Source organism: Manis javanica, chromosome 11, assembly GCF_040802235.1.
Source record: "Manis javanica isolate MJ-LG chromosome 11, MJ_LKY, whole genome shotgun sequence".
Taxonomy (NCBI): Eukaryota; Metazoa; Chordata; class Mammalia; order Pholidota; family Manidae; genus Manis; species Manis javanica.
In genome coordinates, this window is record NC_133166.1 from 28,039,865 (window position 1) to 28,053,435 (window position 13,571).

The 13,571-nt window shown below is 44.2% G+C and overlaps 1 protein-coding gene and 1 pseudogene across 1 annotated transcript in view; both read left to right on the top strand.

The window, feature by feature from the left end:
• Positions 1–13,571, top strand: part of LOC140844380 (RNA-binding motif protein, X-linked-like-2) — an 85,000-nt gene that overhangs the window by 62,572 nt on the left and 8,857 nt on the right. The gene's annotated exons all lie outside the window — the stretch shown is intronic.
• Positions 312–12,932, top strand: LOC108399948 (rho-associated protein kinase 1-like; annotated as a pseudogene).

Here is a 13,571-nt window from a genome sequence, read left to right on the forward strand (position 1 = left end):
GACTCCAGTCTTCTTCACTGCAGGTTCTCCTGCCATCCCTCTCCTAAGCACATGTTGCGCACCGACCTCGCGCTGACTTGCTGAAAGCCGTGGCAGCAGCCTCCACAATGACGTAACAAACGGAGAGTGATCGTTGTGCCATGGCCCCAGGTCTGGAGAGCGGAGATCCCCTCAGTGAGGGGAGGAAGGGAGCTGGGCGCACCTGTGACCCTGAGGTTTCCACTCCCTGGGAACCCACAGCCGGAGAACATTGGTTGAAATTGCTTTCCACTGCTGGTGCTGGGAGGAGGTACTGGCACAGTAACAGCAGCATGTCAACTGCGGACAGTTTTGAGACTCGGTTTGAAAATATCGACCACCTGCTGCGGGATCCCAAATCGGAAGTGAATTCGGATTGTTTGCTGGATGGATTGGATGCTTTGGTATATGATTTGGATTTTCCTGCCTTAAGAAAAAGAAAACTATTGACAAATTTTTAAGTAGATATAAAGACACAATAAATACAATTAGGGATTTACAGATGAAAGCTCAAGATTATGAAGTAGTGAAGGTGATTGGTAGAGGTACATTTGGAGAAGTTCAATTGGTGAGGCATAAATCCACCAGGCAGGTATATGCTATGAAGCTTCTCAGCAAACTTGAAATGATTAAGAGATCTGATTGTGCTTTTTACTGGGAAGAAGGGACATCATGGCTTTTGCTAACAGTCCTTGGATCATTCAGCTTTTTTATGCATTCCAAGATGATCGTTACCTCTACATGGTGATGGAATACATGCCTGGTGGAGATCTTGTGAACTTAATGAGCAACTATGATGTGCTTGAAAAATGGGCACAATTCTATACTGCGGTGTCCCGACCTGCAGGACTATCAACGGGGGTCAACAACCTAAAGGAGAGAATGAAGGGACAAGAGACACAAAGAATGGACAGCAAGACAGGATGTCTGATCAAGCTGACAGTTTATTGTTTGCAGGCCCAATTTATACAGGTAGCAAGGAAGGGGTGGGTCAGAAGGTGATTGGGCCTTAGGTGGCACCAGCGGGAAGGTGTAGAGGGGTGATTGGGCCTTGGCTGGCGCCAGCGGGAGCAGAAGACCCGGAAGAGAAGCAGGGAGTTCGCCATCTGTGGGTAGGAGCCTTTGGGAGGGAGGTTTCAAGGGTGGGGCTTTCCCCTGGGGCAGAGGGTGTTTCTTGATTAACAAGATGTTGGCAATATTAATAGGCCAGTGGAAAGAACAGAAAAGCACAGGTTGCTAGGTAACTTAACCACTAGTTCAGCTTAGGAGTTTGCTAAATGCGTTTCATGGTAATAGGGGAAAACTTGTTTCTAATGCGTGGATGGCTTCATCGTTTCTGATTTTACAGGAGAGACTTTACTCAAAGGTTGCTGTTGTCTTAAGGCTTTCGTAACCGAGCCTGCCTAAAGGCCCACAGGTTTGCTCCCAACATCTCCCCTGTTTTTCTTATATTGGAACAGCCAGCCTAGCTCCGGCTGGGTCAAGGCCTGTGCCTGTCTTAGGTTGTACCTCTTAGGTATAGTCCTCTAACGACTATACCCTGTCTTAGGTTGGTATTCCCAATACAACCATATCTTACCCGTCATTGGCTACCAGTCTTGATTTGTTGTAAGAATTAATATTTTTCAGTGAGGATTCTGTAAAGCTGAGTACTCCAAGGGCGTGGGGAGTACAGGGGTCTGATCCTCAGTGGGTACCTGGCGTGTGGATACCTGGCATGCGAAGAGAACTCCTTTAGTCCTACAGATTGTGCTGAAGAGAAGGGAATTGCTTGATTATGCATGAAATGTCCTTATTTTCTGAGGAGAGGAAGACACTGGACACAAACCTCTATGCAATCAGACATGTCCCTCAAGGCAGGTTTTTCGCTGCCATTACCCTTGGTACTCAGCCAGCTTACTCAAGGACTCTTAGAAGAGTCATACTGACGTTCATATCTGCTGGAGGAGGGAGCTTCCTCATCATTGCTATCGCAAGCAAGTTTGTGATAGTGGACTTGAATAGGCTTGCCAACAAGGGTGTCTATTTGCTTCTTTACAAGGCTCATCAAATGTTTAAGAGCCCAAGGGCCAAAAGACAAGAGCAATATTAATCCTATGAGGGGGCCTAAGAGAGAGGGTAAAAGAGTAGTAAGCCATGGAGAGGTGGAGAACCAATTTTTATACCAACTTTCACTCTGCTCTCTTTCTATTCTCCTTTTTTCTAACCCTTCTCTAACTCTTCTCATACTATCTCTAACTACTCCTGTTTTGTCAGCATAGAAACAACACTCCTCTTTCAGGGCGGCACACAGCCTGCCCTGCTGCAGAAAGAGCAGATCTAGCCCTCTGCAATTTTGGAGAACTACTTCAGCAAGGGACGAGATCGAATCTGTCAGGTCAGAGATTCCTTTCTGCAATTCTTGGATATCTTGATCTATAGTGGCACTGAGCTCGTGATAGCGGGAGTTAGAAAGAAGCAGAGAAGATATGCCTGTGCCTGCACCTACAGTTCCTAGGCCAAGCAAAACAGCGATAGTAACAGCAGTAATGGGTTCTCAGTGGGAGCGTTTAGGGAGGGAAGGGTCTGAAGATTGTTCCCAGATATGGAAGAACTCATCAGGCTGGTAGTAAATGAGCCTGGGTATAACTTTTACGAGAACACAAAATCCATGTTCTTGTAATACAGGATTGTAGGCACAGGGGGTGAGTTCATCTAAGCAGGCCCACCAGGTGTCATTGGGGGGAACTATAAATTGAGGTCCCCATTCAGTGGGGAAGATTTCCCGACAGAGATGGGTGTACTCATGAGGGATCGTTTGAGGAGTGTTAGTTATACAAGTCCCGTTACTGACTACTTGGGCTAAGGTTAGGCCTTCCCAACTAGCGCATTCCCAATGGCAGTTGTAGGTATCATTGGAGGTGGAGAAGTTGCCAGGAATGGCAGCACCTTCATAGAAAGGGGGGGAAGAGTGGTAACATAACCAACATTCAGCGGTAAGCTCAGGAGTGGTGGAATTAAGACTGAGGAAGGTTTGATTTATGAGAGTGAGGACAAGGTCTTTAGAGCTCACTAGGGTGGGCACTGGTGGTGTAGGGGAGGGTTTAAGACTGCTAGTTGCGAAGCTATGGTCAGGCAAGAGGGCAGAAGGCTTCGGTGGGGGAGGGTGCTTCCCACCTAGAACTGTATTTGGGCCTATGGTGGTGGAAGGGGTGGCAGGGAACTCTTTAAGGAGTTTAATAGTAAAGGTGATGCCTTCATCATAATGTTCTTTATATAAGCGAAGACCCCAAGTATATCCTTGTGTCCAGCTTAAGGCTTTTTTCCCTGTTTTGGTGAATGTGACTGAAAGAGGGTTGCACCAACCTCTAGTAGAACTGTATGTGTGCTCACATTCTGGGAGGGCCTCAGGGTACTGACGATTCTTGAATGGACGCCCGTTCGCAAACAGACTGTGGGAGTAATTGGCTCTGGCTATAATGTAATCCCAGGAAGAGGATGGCTTCCAATAGGTATCTCCCGTGGTCTCACACCCCCATGAAGCACAATAAAAATCTGTTTTGCCTCCGCATTTATGGAGGAGTTTACAGGGTCAGTGTTGCCCGGGGCAGACATAAAAAGAATATGACCTAAGAACTGACCGACGCCCAGAATCTGAACAACCTGGCATGGCTACATGATCTTTCTGGAAGATATTGGGCATGGAACTCTGGTCTAGAAGGTGTTCTATACCCCAGGGGGGCCCTGCTCCCAGGGCTAACTTACAAAGATCAGGTTGTAAAACACTTGGCCACCAGATGTCTGGCGAGGTTTGAGAGCGGGACCAAACAACATCTCCTCTTTCAGAAAGCACTATCCAGGTGTAGTTCCAGGGAAAGTGTCGGGATCTTGCGGGTTGTGGTGCTGGCTGATGGCTCAGAGCTGTGGCCATGATCAGGAGGATGAGGACTTTTGGCGACTGCATCTGCAATGGAAAGAGAATTTGTCTCAGGTGGAGATGGAAGCTCCAGTCTGGACTGTGGTAAGTTAGCAGTTTTAACTAGCCTTTCAGGGAGCCATCGAGGCTCAGAGTTTTGTTGGTCATAAATGCAGATGGACCCTCGGCCCCAGATAATAACGGGGTCGGGACCTTTCCATGCGAAGGTCAGTGGATCTTTCCATTTTACTAACGCTTGAAGTTCATTGGTTTTTGGGTGCCATAACCGATCAGCAGCTGAGCATCCATGGGAGTTGAGCATCAAGAAGTTAATGACAAACAAGGCATGGCTAAGTTGATTATGGGGGCTGATAGTTGTATACAGGAGGGGATTGTTCTTGAGGCAGGAGAGCGTGTTTTTAAGAGTTTGATGAGCTCACTCTACAATTCCCTGTCCTTGGGGATTATATGGGATGCCTGTGATATATTTTATCTGGAAGTCAGAACAGAAGTGCTGAAATTTAGCTCCTTTGTAACCTGGCCCATTGTCAGTTTTTATAATCTTTGGCTTGCCTAGCACTGTAAAACAGCGCAAGGTGTGGGTAATGACATCTTTAGAAGCCTCTCCAGTAAGGGGCGATGCAAAGATAAAACCACTAAAGGTATCTATAGTAACATGGAGGTATTTCATCTTTTTAAAGGGGGTGAAATAAGTGACATCCATTTGCCAAATTTCATTCAGGATTAGTCCCCGAGGGTTCACTCCTAAATGAGGGACAGGAAGATGTGGAGCACAGTCATTACATCTTTTGACAATTTCTCGGGCTTGCTCTCTGGTAATTTTGAACATGAGCCGCAGAGTATTTTCTGAAAGGTGGTGGAGGGAGTGAGCATGCTGAGCTTGAGTTAGGGGTGCACTACTGAAAGCTGGCGCTATTAAGGGAAGAGTACGGGTGGCCTGGTCAGCAAGGGCATTGCCTGCCAAAAGAGGGCCGGGGAGTCCTGTGTGAGCCCGCAAATGGCCAATAAAAAAGGGGTTGGAGCGTCGGACTATGAGATATTGAATTTGTCTAAACAGATCAGCGGCGTTGGGTGAAGGTTTAATAAAGGGAGTGGTTTCTAGGAGAGGTACTGAGTGGGCTATGTAGGAACTATCTGTATAGAGATTTAAAGGGGTATTAGAGAGCGATTGGAACACTTGGAGGACTGCATAAAGTTCAACAAGTTGGGAGGATGAAAAGGGAGTGGGCAGGGAGACGGGGGTTTTATCTTGAATAACATATGCTGCCTGCCCTGTTGCTGAGCTGTCTGTGAAGACGAGGAGGGCTTCTCGCAAAGGAGAGGGGGAGGTAACTTTGGGAAAAACTAGGAGATGTAGTCTACTAAACTGGATTAAAGGGTCAGTGGGATAATGATTATCTATGGTCCCAGCAAAGGAGGCACAAGCGATACCCCAGTTATCGTTGGTTTGTAGCAACCAATCTATCTGCTCTGTAGTATATGGAACTACAAGGATATCGGGATCTTTACCAAAATACTGTCTGCTTAGTTTTCTTCCTTTTATGATAATAGAGGCAGCTAGGGAAAAGTAAGGTGTTAGGACTTTTACAGGTTTGCTGGAGAGGTAGACCCAAAGGAGAGGCTTGCCTCGTTGTTCAAGGGTCTTGGTAGACTGCCAAAAAACTCGTACTGGAGCATGGGTGGTGGCACAAATGATAAGATATAAAGGAGAGGAGTAGTCAATCTGAAAGGAGGTTTGTAGAGAGATAGCTTGATTTATCTGTTCTATAGCATCAACTGCTAGGGGCATTAGGGTGCGGGGGGAGAGGGGATGTGAGTCGCCTGCTAGTAAATTGTTTAAGGGAGTTAAACTTTCAAAACTGTAGGTTGCCTAACAATTTTTGAAAGTCATGCAGTGTCTTAAAGGAAGAAGTGTGGAGCTCTATTTTGGGTGTGAAAATTCAGTGAGCTTGGAGGCTATAGCCTAGGTAAGTATAGGGTTCAGAAAACTGAATTTTATTGGGAGCAATTTTCAAGTGGGTGGCTTCAAGGGTTTCTAGGAGGTGTTGGAAACAGGCAATGCCTTGAGCTTCATCGGGGGAATTAATAAGTATGTCATCCATGTAATGAAGGAAGTAAATATGAGGCTATTGTCTCCTAACAGGGTCTAGAATTCGGGCTATGAATTTTTGGGCTAAGGTAGGGCTATTTGCCATACCTTGGGAAAGAACACACCATTGATACCTAGGCATTGGTTTGTTAAAGTTGATTTGGGGAAGGCTAAAGGCAAAATGGATACAATCATCTGGGTGGAGAGGAATAGTAAAGAAGCAATCTTGCAGGTCTATAACAATCTTATAATAGTTTATGGGTATAGCAGCAGGGGAAGGGAGGCCAGGCTGCAAGGCACCCATAGGGACCATAACTTTATTAATGGCTTGAAGGTCTTGTAGGAGCCTCCATTTGCCTGATTTTTTTGCAATGACAAAAATGGGGGTATTCCAAGGAGAATTGGAAGGTTCAATATGGCCTGCTACCAGCTGCTCCTGTACAAGCTGTGTGGCTGCATGTAGTTTTTCTGCATTCAGTGGCCACTGATCAACCCAGACAGGCTTGGTTGTTTTCCATGTTATTTTATCAGCATACTTCTGGGGTACAGGTATGATTGTGGCCTCTAGGAGAAAGGGAATCCTAGTCCCTTTCTCTGAGTATTTGATACGATGGTCACAGGAGTTCTAATACCTTGTGCATTCTTTCTTAGCCCTTGGCCAGGCAAGTAGCCTTGTGTCAGCATTTGCTTGGTCACTAACTCGTTTGGGCTACACATAATAATATTCATTTGAGAGAGAATGTCTCATCCCCACAAATTGACTGGAAGCCTAGGAATTACAAAAGGAATAACTGTCCCTGAATTCCCTTCTTGATCTGACCAATGAAGGGACTGGGAACTAACTTGAGGGTTTTGTGACTGTCCGATTCCCTGTAGGTGGGTGGTGGAGTTTGTAAGGGGCCAGGAAGGGGCCACTGCTCTTTGGCAATAACAGTGGCATCGGCTCCTGAGTCTAGGAGGCCTTGAAAGGCTTTCCCCTTTAAGGACAGAGTTAGCATGGGGCGGGCACGCGTAATTTGTTGAGCCCAATAGACATCTGTGGTGCCTATGTCACTCGTTTCACGGTGCTCTTTAAGGCACTTATTGGAGGAAGGGATAAAGGGTAGGAGAAGAAGTTGGGCAAGGGTATATTCTGCTGGAATATATAGAGGGCCCTTAAGAGTGGAGGCTAGGATCTGAATTTTTCCTTTGAAATCTGGATCAATTACTCCAGGGTGTATTTGAAGCCCTTTTAGGGAGGCTGAAGTGCATCCCAGAATTAAGCCGAAAGTGTTAGGGGGGAGGGGCCCTCGGATGCCCATCTGTAGAAGCTTTGTCCCTTCTTCTGGAGTCAATATTATACTGGTAGTAGAACAGAGGTCCAATCCTGGGCTGTTTTTGTGGCTCTCCAGAGGTCTGAAATTGATTTTGGGTTACTGTCGAGGGGATGAACCCAATTGCCCCGGGGTTCATCTTCTGCAGGGGGGCCGGCGGCTGCCCCCTGAAGGGGTTTCCCTGGTTCCTAAAAGGGAGGGGCAGACCTTGTATATCGGTTTTTGACTGGCATTCTTTGGCCCAGTGGTATCCTTTTTGACATCTGGGACAAGGGGTGGAAGGGGGGAATGGATTAGTTGGTTTAGGGGTGTTGCCAGAATCACTAGGAAGGGGCAGATTAAGGCCAGAATTGGGAGGCCAAGGGTTTCGAGGCTGTGGGCAATGTTTGGCAAAATGACCAGGCTGCTTGCAATTAAAGCAAGTTTTTTGTGTTGAGCCAATGCCTGCCCTTTGCAAGGCAACTCCAATAGCTAGTCTAATGGCATGACTAGTTCCGGCGCCTGCGCAGAGGCGCACAAAGTCGGACACTAACTCTTTGCAATGATGCCAAAGCAGGTCTTGACAGACTGGATTAGCATTCTCAAAAGCCAGCTGTTTAATAAAGGGGTTGTCGGGCTCTTGGATTCCAAACATGCGCTCAGCTGCCTCCGTAAGGTGGCTGACGAAAGAGCTATAGGACTTGTCTGCTTCTTGCTGTATCTTAGTAAGAGCGGCAGTAGTGGCTCCTTTAGGGGGTAACTTTTTCCAACTCCAAGGCCAGCTTGTCTGACTTGAGCCAGGAGGCCTGTGGGAAAGCGTGCTTGGACTGCTAGAGTGTTATAAGGAGCGTCACCTAAAATTGTTTTTGCTGTCCAGTCTCGGGAACTGGGTCGGGTAAGATTTTTACTTTCAATTTCTTTAGCGAATTCAGCAAGCTCGGCTTTCCAAAGAACAAAGTCTCCCCCGCTTAAGGCTGCGCGAGCAAGCTGATGGAATTCATTTGGGGTAAGCCAATCATTAGTGATAGATTCTAGCAGAGCTAGAGTAAATGGGGCGGTAGGCCCATAATTGGAAACAGCTGACTTGAGCTTTTCTAGAGCTCGGATATCTAGGGGTGAAAAGGATGTTACTGGAGGCCTGTCATTAGGACATGGGCCTCTTTCGGCTCGGTCTTCGGGGCCATCGTCTAAATAGTCATCTTTATTGTCACGCCATGAGTCTCTCTGGGTTCTGTCAACAAGAGTAGTACTCACAGGACCTTCTTCTTTCATATCAGGATCAGTGCTCTCTTCTTCAGGGTTATCGGGGTCAAATAATCTAGGGGAGGGGCTCTGGGGAATAGAAACCCCACTCTGTAGGGAGACAGGAAAAGTCAGGACAGGGTTGGGCGATTTTTTTGTTTTGTGAAAAAGTGATTTCGAGGGGAGGGAAATACTTTTAGAAGAAGAATTTGGGGTGTAGGTTAAATGGGTTAGTTTGGAGAGCTCTTGATCTAGGTCACGGATGGCTTGTAGGAGTTGGATTTGTTCTTTTCTATTTTTGACCATCTGCCTGAGGACTGAGAGGTCATTCGCAGCATGTAAACACTCACGGGAGAGAGAGGAGAAAGCAGGAAACACGTGGTCAAGAACAGGAGAGTGATAAGGTGGTGGGGGGATGAAGGGGGGTAAGGTTACTGCTTGTGGGTGAAGCGCAGAGGCAAGGGCGATGGTAGGGGCTTTAGGTGGCCAGTCAGGATTATTATAATGCGCTGCCTCTTCCTCCAAAGTGGCTTCATCAGCGGGATTAAGGGGCTCATCAAGATTTAAGTTGATGAGACTAGGGTAAATATTTGGGGGAGGGATAACAGGGAGAGGAAGGGAGTCAGCGGAATTTTCAGGGGAGGAAACCTTTTCCGTCAGTGACGGGGAAAGACTCAACCATCGGTAAGGGTGGGAGTCTGTCTGATATTTGGGAGGGGTTTGCAGCGGAATCTGAAGGATGTGTTTTGAGAGAAGGGGAGGCGGGCCGAGAAGCCTCGGAAGGGGGAGGAGAGCGAGATCTCAAGGTTTTTTCTCCCTCAATGACAACTTTCTGTAAATCGGGCCACTCGCAATGAACGCGCAGGACATCATTAATGAGATTCCAATAGCTAAATGCTGACACAGGTACTTTTTCTGGACCAAAAACTCTGTAATAGTCTTGAAGGTAATTGCCCACTCGTTGCCATTTCTTTTCACTGATGGTTCCTTCTTGAGGGAACAAAGGACACACATCTTCAATAAAGACTAAAAAGTGTTTCAAATCTTTTTTCTTAACCCTTGTTCCTCGTGTTCTGGGGGTGACGTTCTCGCCTCTCCGGTCTGTAGGGCCCCACGTTGGGCGCCAATTGTCCCGACCTGCAGGACTATCAATGGGGGTCAACAACCTAGAGGAGAGAATGAAGGGACAAGAGACACAAAGGACAGCAAGACAGGATGTCTGATCAAGCTGACACAGTTTATTGTTTGCAGGCTCAATTTATACAGGTAGCAAGGAAGGGATGGGTCAGAAGGTGATTGGGCCTTAGGTGGCGCCGGCGGGAAGGTGTAGAGGGGTGATTGGGCCTTGGCTGGCGCCAGCGGGAGCAGAGGACCCGGAAGAGAAGCAGGGAGTTCGCCATCTTGTGGGTGGGGGCCTTTGGGAGGGAGGTTTCAAGGGTGGGGCTTTCCCCTGGGGCAGAGGGTGTTTCTTGATTAACAAGATGTTGGCAATAGTCATAGGCCAGTGTAAAGAACAGAAAAGCACAGGTTACTAGGTAACTTAACCACTAGTTCCGGCTTAGGAGTTTGCTAAATGCGTTTCTTGGTAATAGGGGAAAACTTTGTTTCTAATGCGTGGATGGATTCATTGTTTCCGATTTTACAGGAGAAACTTTACTCAAAGGTTGCTGTTGTCTTAAGGCTTTCATAACCGAGCCTGCCTAAAGGCCCACAGGTTTGCTTCCAACACTGCGGAAGTAGTTCTTACATTGAATGCAATTCATTCCATGGGTTTCATTCATAGGGATGTGAAGCCTGATAACATACTACTTGATAAATCTGGACATTTGAAGTTAGCAGATTTTGGTACTTGTGTGAAGATGAATAAGGAAGATATGGTATGATGTGATACAGCAATTGAAACACCGGATTATATTTCCCCTGAAGTATTAAAATCCCCAGGAGGTGATGGTTATTATGGATGAGAATGTGACTGGTGGGCTGTTGGGGTGTTTTTATATGAAATGCTTGTAGGTTCTACACCTTTTTATGCAGATTCTCTGGTTGGAACTTATAGTAAGATTATGAACTATAAAAATTCACTTAACTTCCATGATGATAATGATGTATCAGAAGAAGCAAAAAATCTTATTTGTGCCTTCCTTACCGACAGAGAGGAGAGATTAGGGTGAAATGGTGTAGAAGAAATCAAACGACATCTCTTCTTCAAAAATGATCTGTGGCCTTGGGAAACACTCCGAGACACTGTAGCACCAGTTGTACCACACTTAAGCAGTGACATTGATACAAGTAACTTTGATGATTTAGAAAATGATAAAGGAGCTGAAAAAATATTCCCTATACCTAAAGTTTTGTTGACAATCAGCTACCTTTTGTAGGATTTACATATTATAGCAATTGTAGATATTTGTCTTCAGCTAATCCTAATGATAATAGAAAGAGCTCCAATGCAGGTAAAAGCTTGCAGGAAAATTTGCAAAAACCCATTTATAAGCTGGAAGAACAGCTGCATAATGAAATGCAATTAAAAGATGAAATGGAGCAGAAGTGCAGAACTTCAAACATAAAACTAGACAAGATAATGAAAGAATTGGTTGAAGAGGGGAATCAAAGGAGAAATCTAGAATCCAAAGTGTCTCAGGTTGAAAAGGAGAAATTGTTGCTACAACATAGAATTAATGAGTACCAAAGAAAAGTAGAACAGCAAAATGAGAAGAGGAGGAATGTAGAAATGAGGTTAATGCATTAAAGGATCCATTGGAAGACTTAAAGACAATAAATCAGAATTCACAGCTTGATAATGAGAAGCTGGCACAATTACAAAAGCAGCCAGAAGCAACCAATGACTTACTCAAGACAGAGTCAGACACAGCTGTGGGTTTAGGGAAGAGCCCCACAGAGACGAGCAAGGCAGTTTGTGAGCTGGATTCCCTAGGCAGGCAACTACAGGAGAGAAATAGGATTTTAGAGAATTCCAAGTCATAAATGGACAAGAACTATTATCAGCTGCAAGCTGTGTTGGAAGCTGAACGAAGAGACAGAGGTCATGAATCTGAGATGATTGGAGACCTTCAAGCTCAAATTACATCTTTACAAGAGGAGGTGAAGCATCTCAAACATAATCTTGAAAGAGTGTAAGGAGAGAGAAAAGAAGCTCTTGGCATGCTTACTCACTCAGAAAAGGAAAAGAAAAATTTAGAAATAGATTTAAACTATAAACTTAAATCATTACAACAATTAGAACTAGAGGTAAATGAACATAATGTAACCAAAGCTTGTTTAACTGACAAACATCACTCTATTGAAGAGGCAAAATCGGTTGCAACGTGTGGGATGGAAAAAAAGCTAAAGGAAGAGAGGGGCTTAAGAAAAGAAATTAAGAAAAGAAAATGAGGAGCTAACGGATAAAATGAGGAAGGCAGTGGAAGAATATAAATTGAAGAAAGAGGAAGAGATTAGTATCTTAAAGCTGCCTTGAAAAGAATATGAACAGAGAACAAACCCTTAAAACACAGGCTGTTAACAAGTTGGCAGAAATAATGAATCAGGAAGATTTAAAAATTGATAGAAAGAAAGCTAATACACAGGATTTGAGAAAGAAAGAAAAGAAAAATCGAAAGCTACAATCGCAAGTGTCACAAGCTTCAGGTTTTCACTGGTAATTTGTTTAATTTTAAATATTTAGAGGTTTGTCGGGCTTTAATAAACCGAGTACAGTCTTTGCATCAAAGTACCTGCTAAAATAATGAATTACGTTCACTCTGTCCTTGCTTTGGCACACAAACACATTGAGGGTTTCTTGTTTCTTGTTTTTCTTCTTTATTGTGGGTTTGCCTACAGGTTGAATAGATTATTTATTACTATGAAATGCAAGTACAATTCAGGGAAAGCTTTGCTAGATATACATAGTATTTTAAAGGTGCTCCCTTTTTGAATTTCTAAGAATATGTCTGTCAACCATGGAAGAACAGTTTTCCTCATCCGAGTGAGAGGAAGGGACTTTCACTTTCATGTGGAATGGACATCACTATCGAGATCACTTCATGGAAGGAATAAAGAAAATATCTCAAAATGAGACAACCAAAATTCTTTTAAATGACTTCAGATTCTGTGCTCTTGCAAGACTATACAAAACTATTTTAAGAAAGCAGTGACATCACTTGACTTCAGGGCCCTCACTGTAGAATTTAAAAGACTCACTGTTGATTGCCCATAGTGGACATGATGGAGAATAAATATCTTACCTTATGCTTTACAAAATACTGTATGTATGTGTTTCAGCAAGTCTGTAGATTGGGGAATGGGAGAGCGCAAAAAAAATTAAGTTACATTTAGTCTATGCATTTTTGCCAAGCCGTATTGAGTTATTTTACCACTAGACACGTTAGGAACTAAGTGTACAAAAGAAGCACTTTTAAGAGCATTTTGTAGGATACATCATTTCCGTAATTGTCTAATGTATTTCTTTATGGTTTAAAGTGATAAAGACATTAAGTTAATAAACATATAAGAAATATATGCACTGTTTGAAATGTAAATTATTCTTAGAACACTTTTGATGGGCGTTGCATTGCCTTTTTAGCACCTTCATTTGAGAGAATAATTTTACTGCCATGAGTAAATACAGTAATTTCAAAAAACATTTTTAAAAAAGTATGTGTGGGTTTTTCACTGATAATTTGTTTAATTTTAAATATTTAGAGGTTTGTCGGGCTTTAATAAACCGAGTACAGTTTTTGCATCAAAGTACCTGCTAAAATAATGAATGACTTGATAAAACTCTGCAAACTGTGCAGAAGGTTACATCAGTATAAAAGAAAATTATGGCAATACATCTGTGATGTTTTCCAGTTAACACAGGAATTACAGATAAATACTGTTAAACTCTCGTCCAACAATGAGAGTTGATTCATATGGGCAGTATGATTTATTGGTTTTTTTAAAAATTATTCTTTCTTCTGAGTGGAATTATCTTGTTTAGATAGGCACACTTCCATGCACAGATGATCTATCA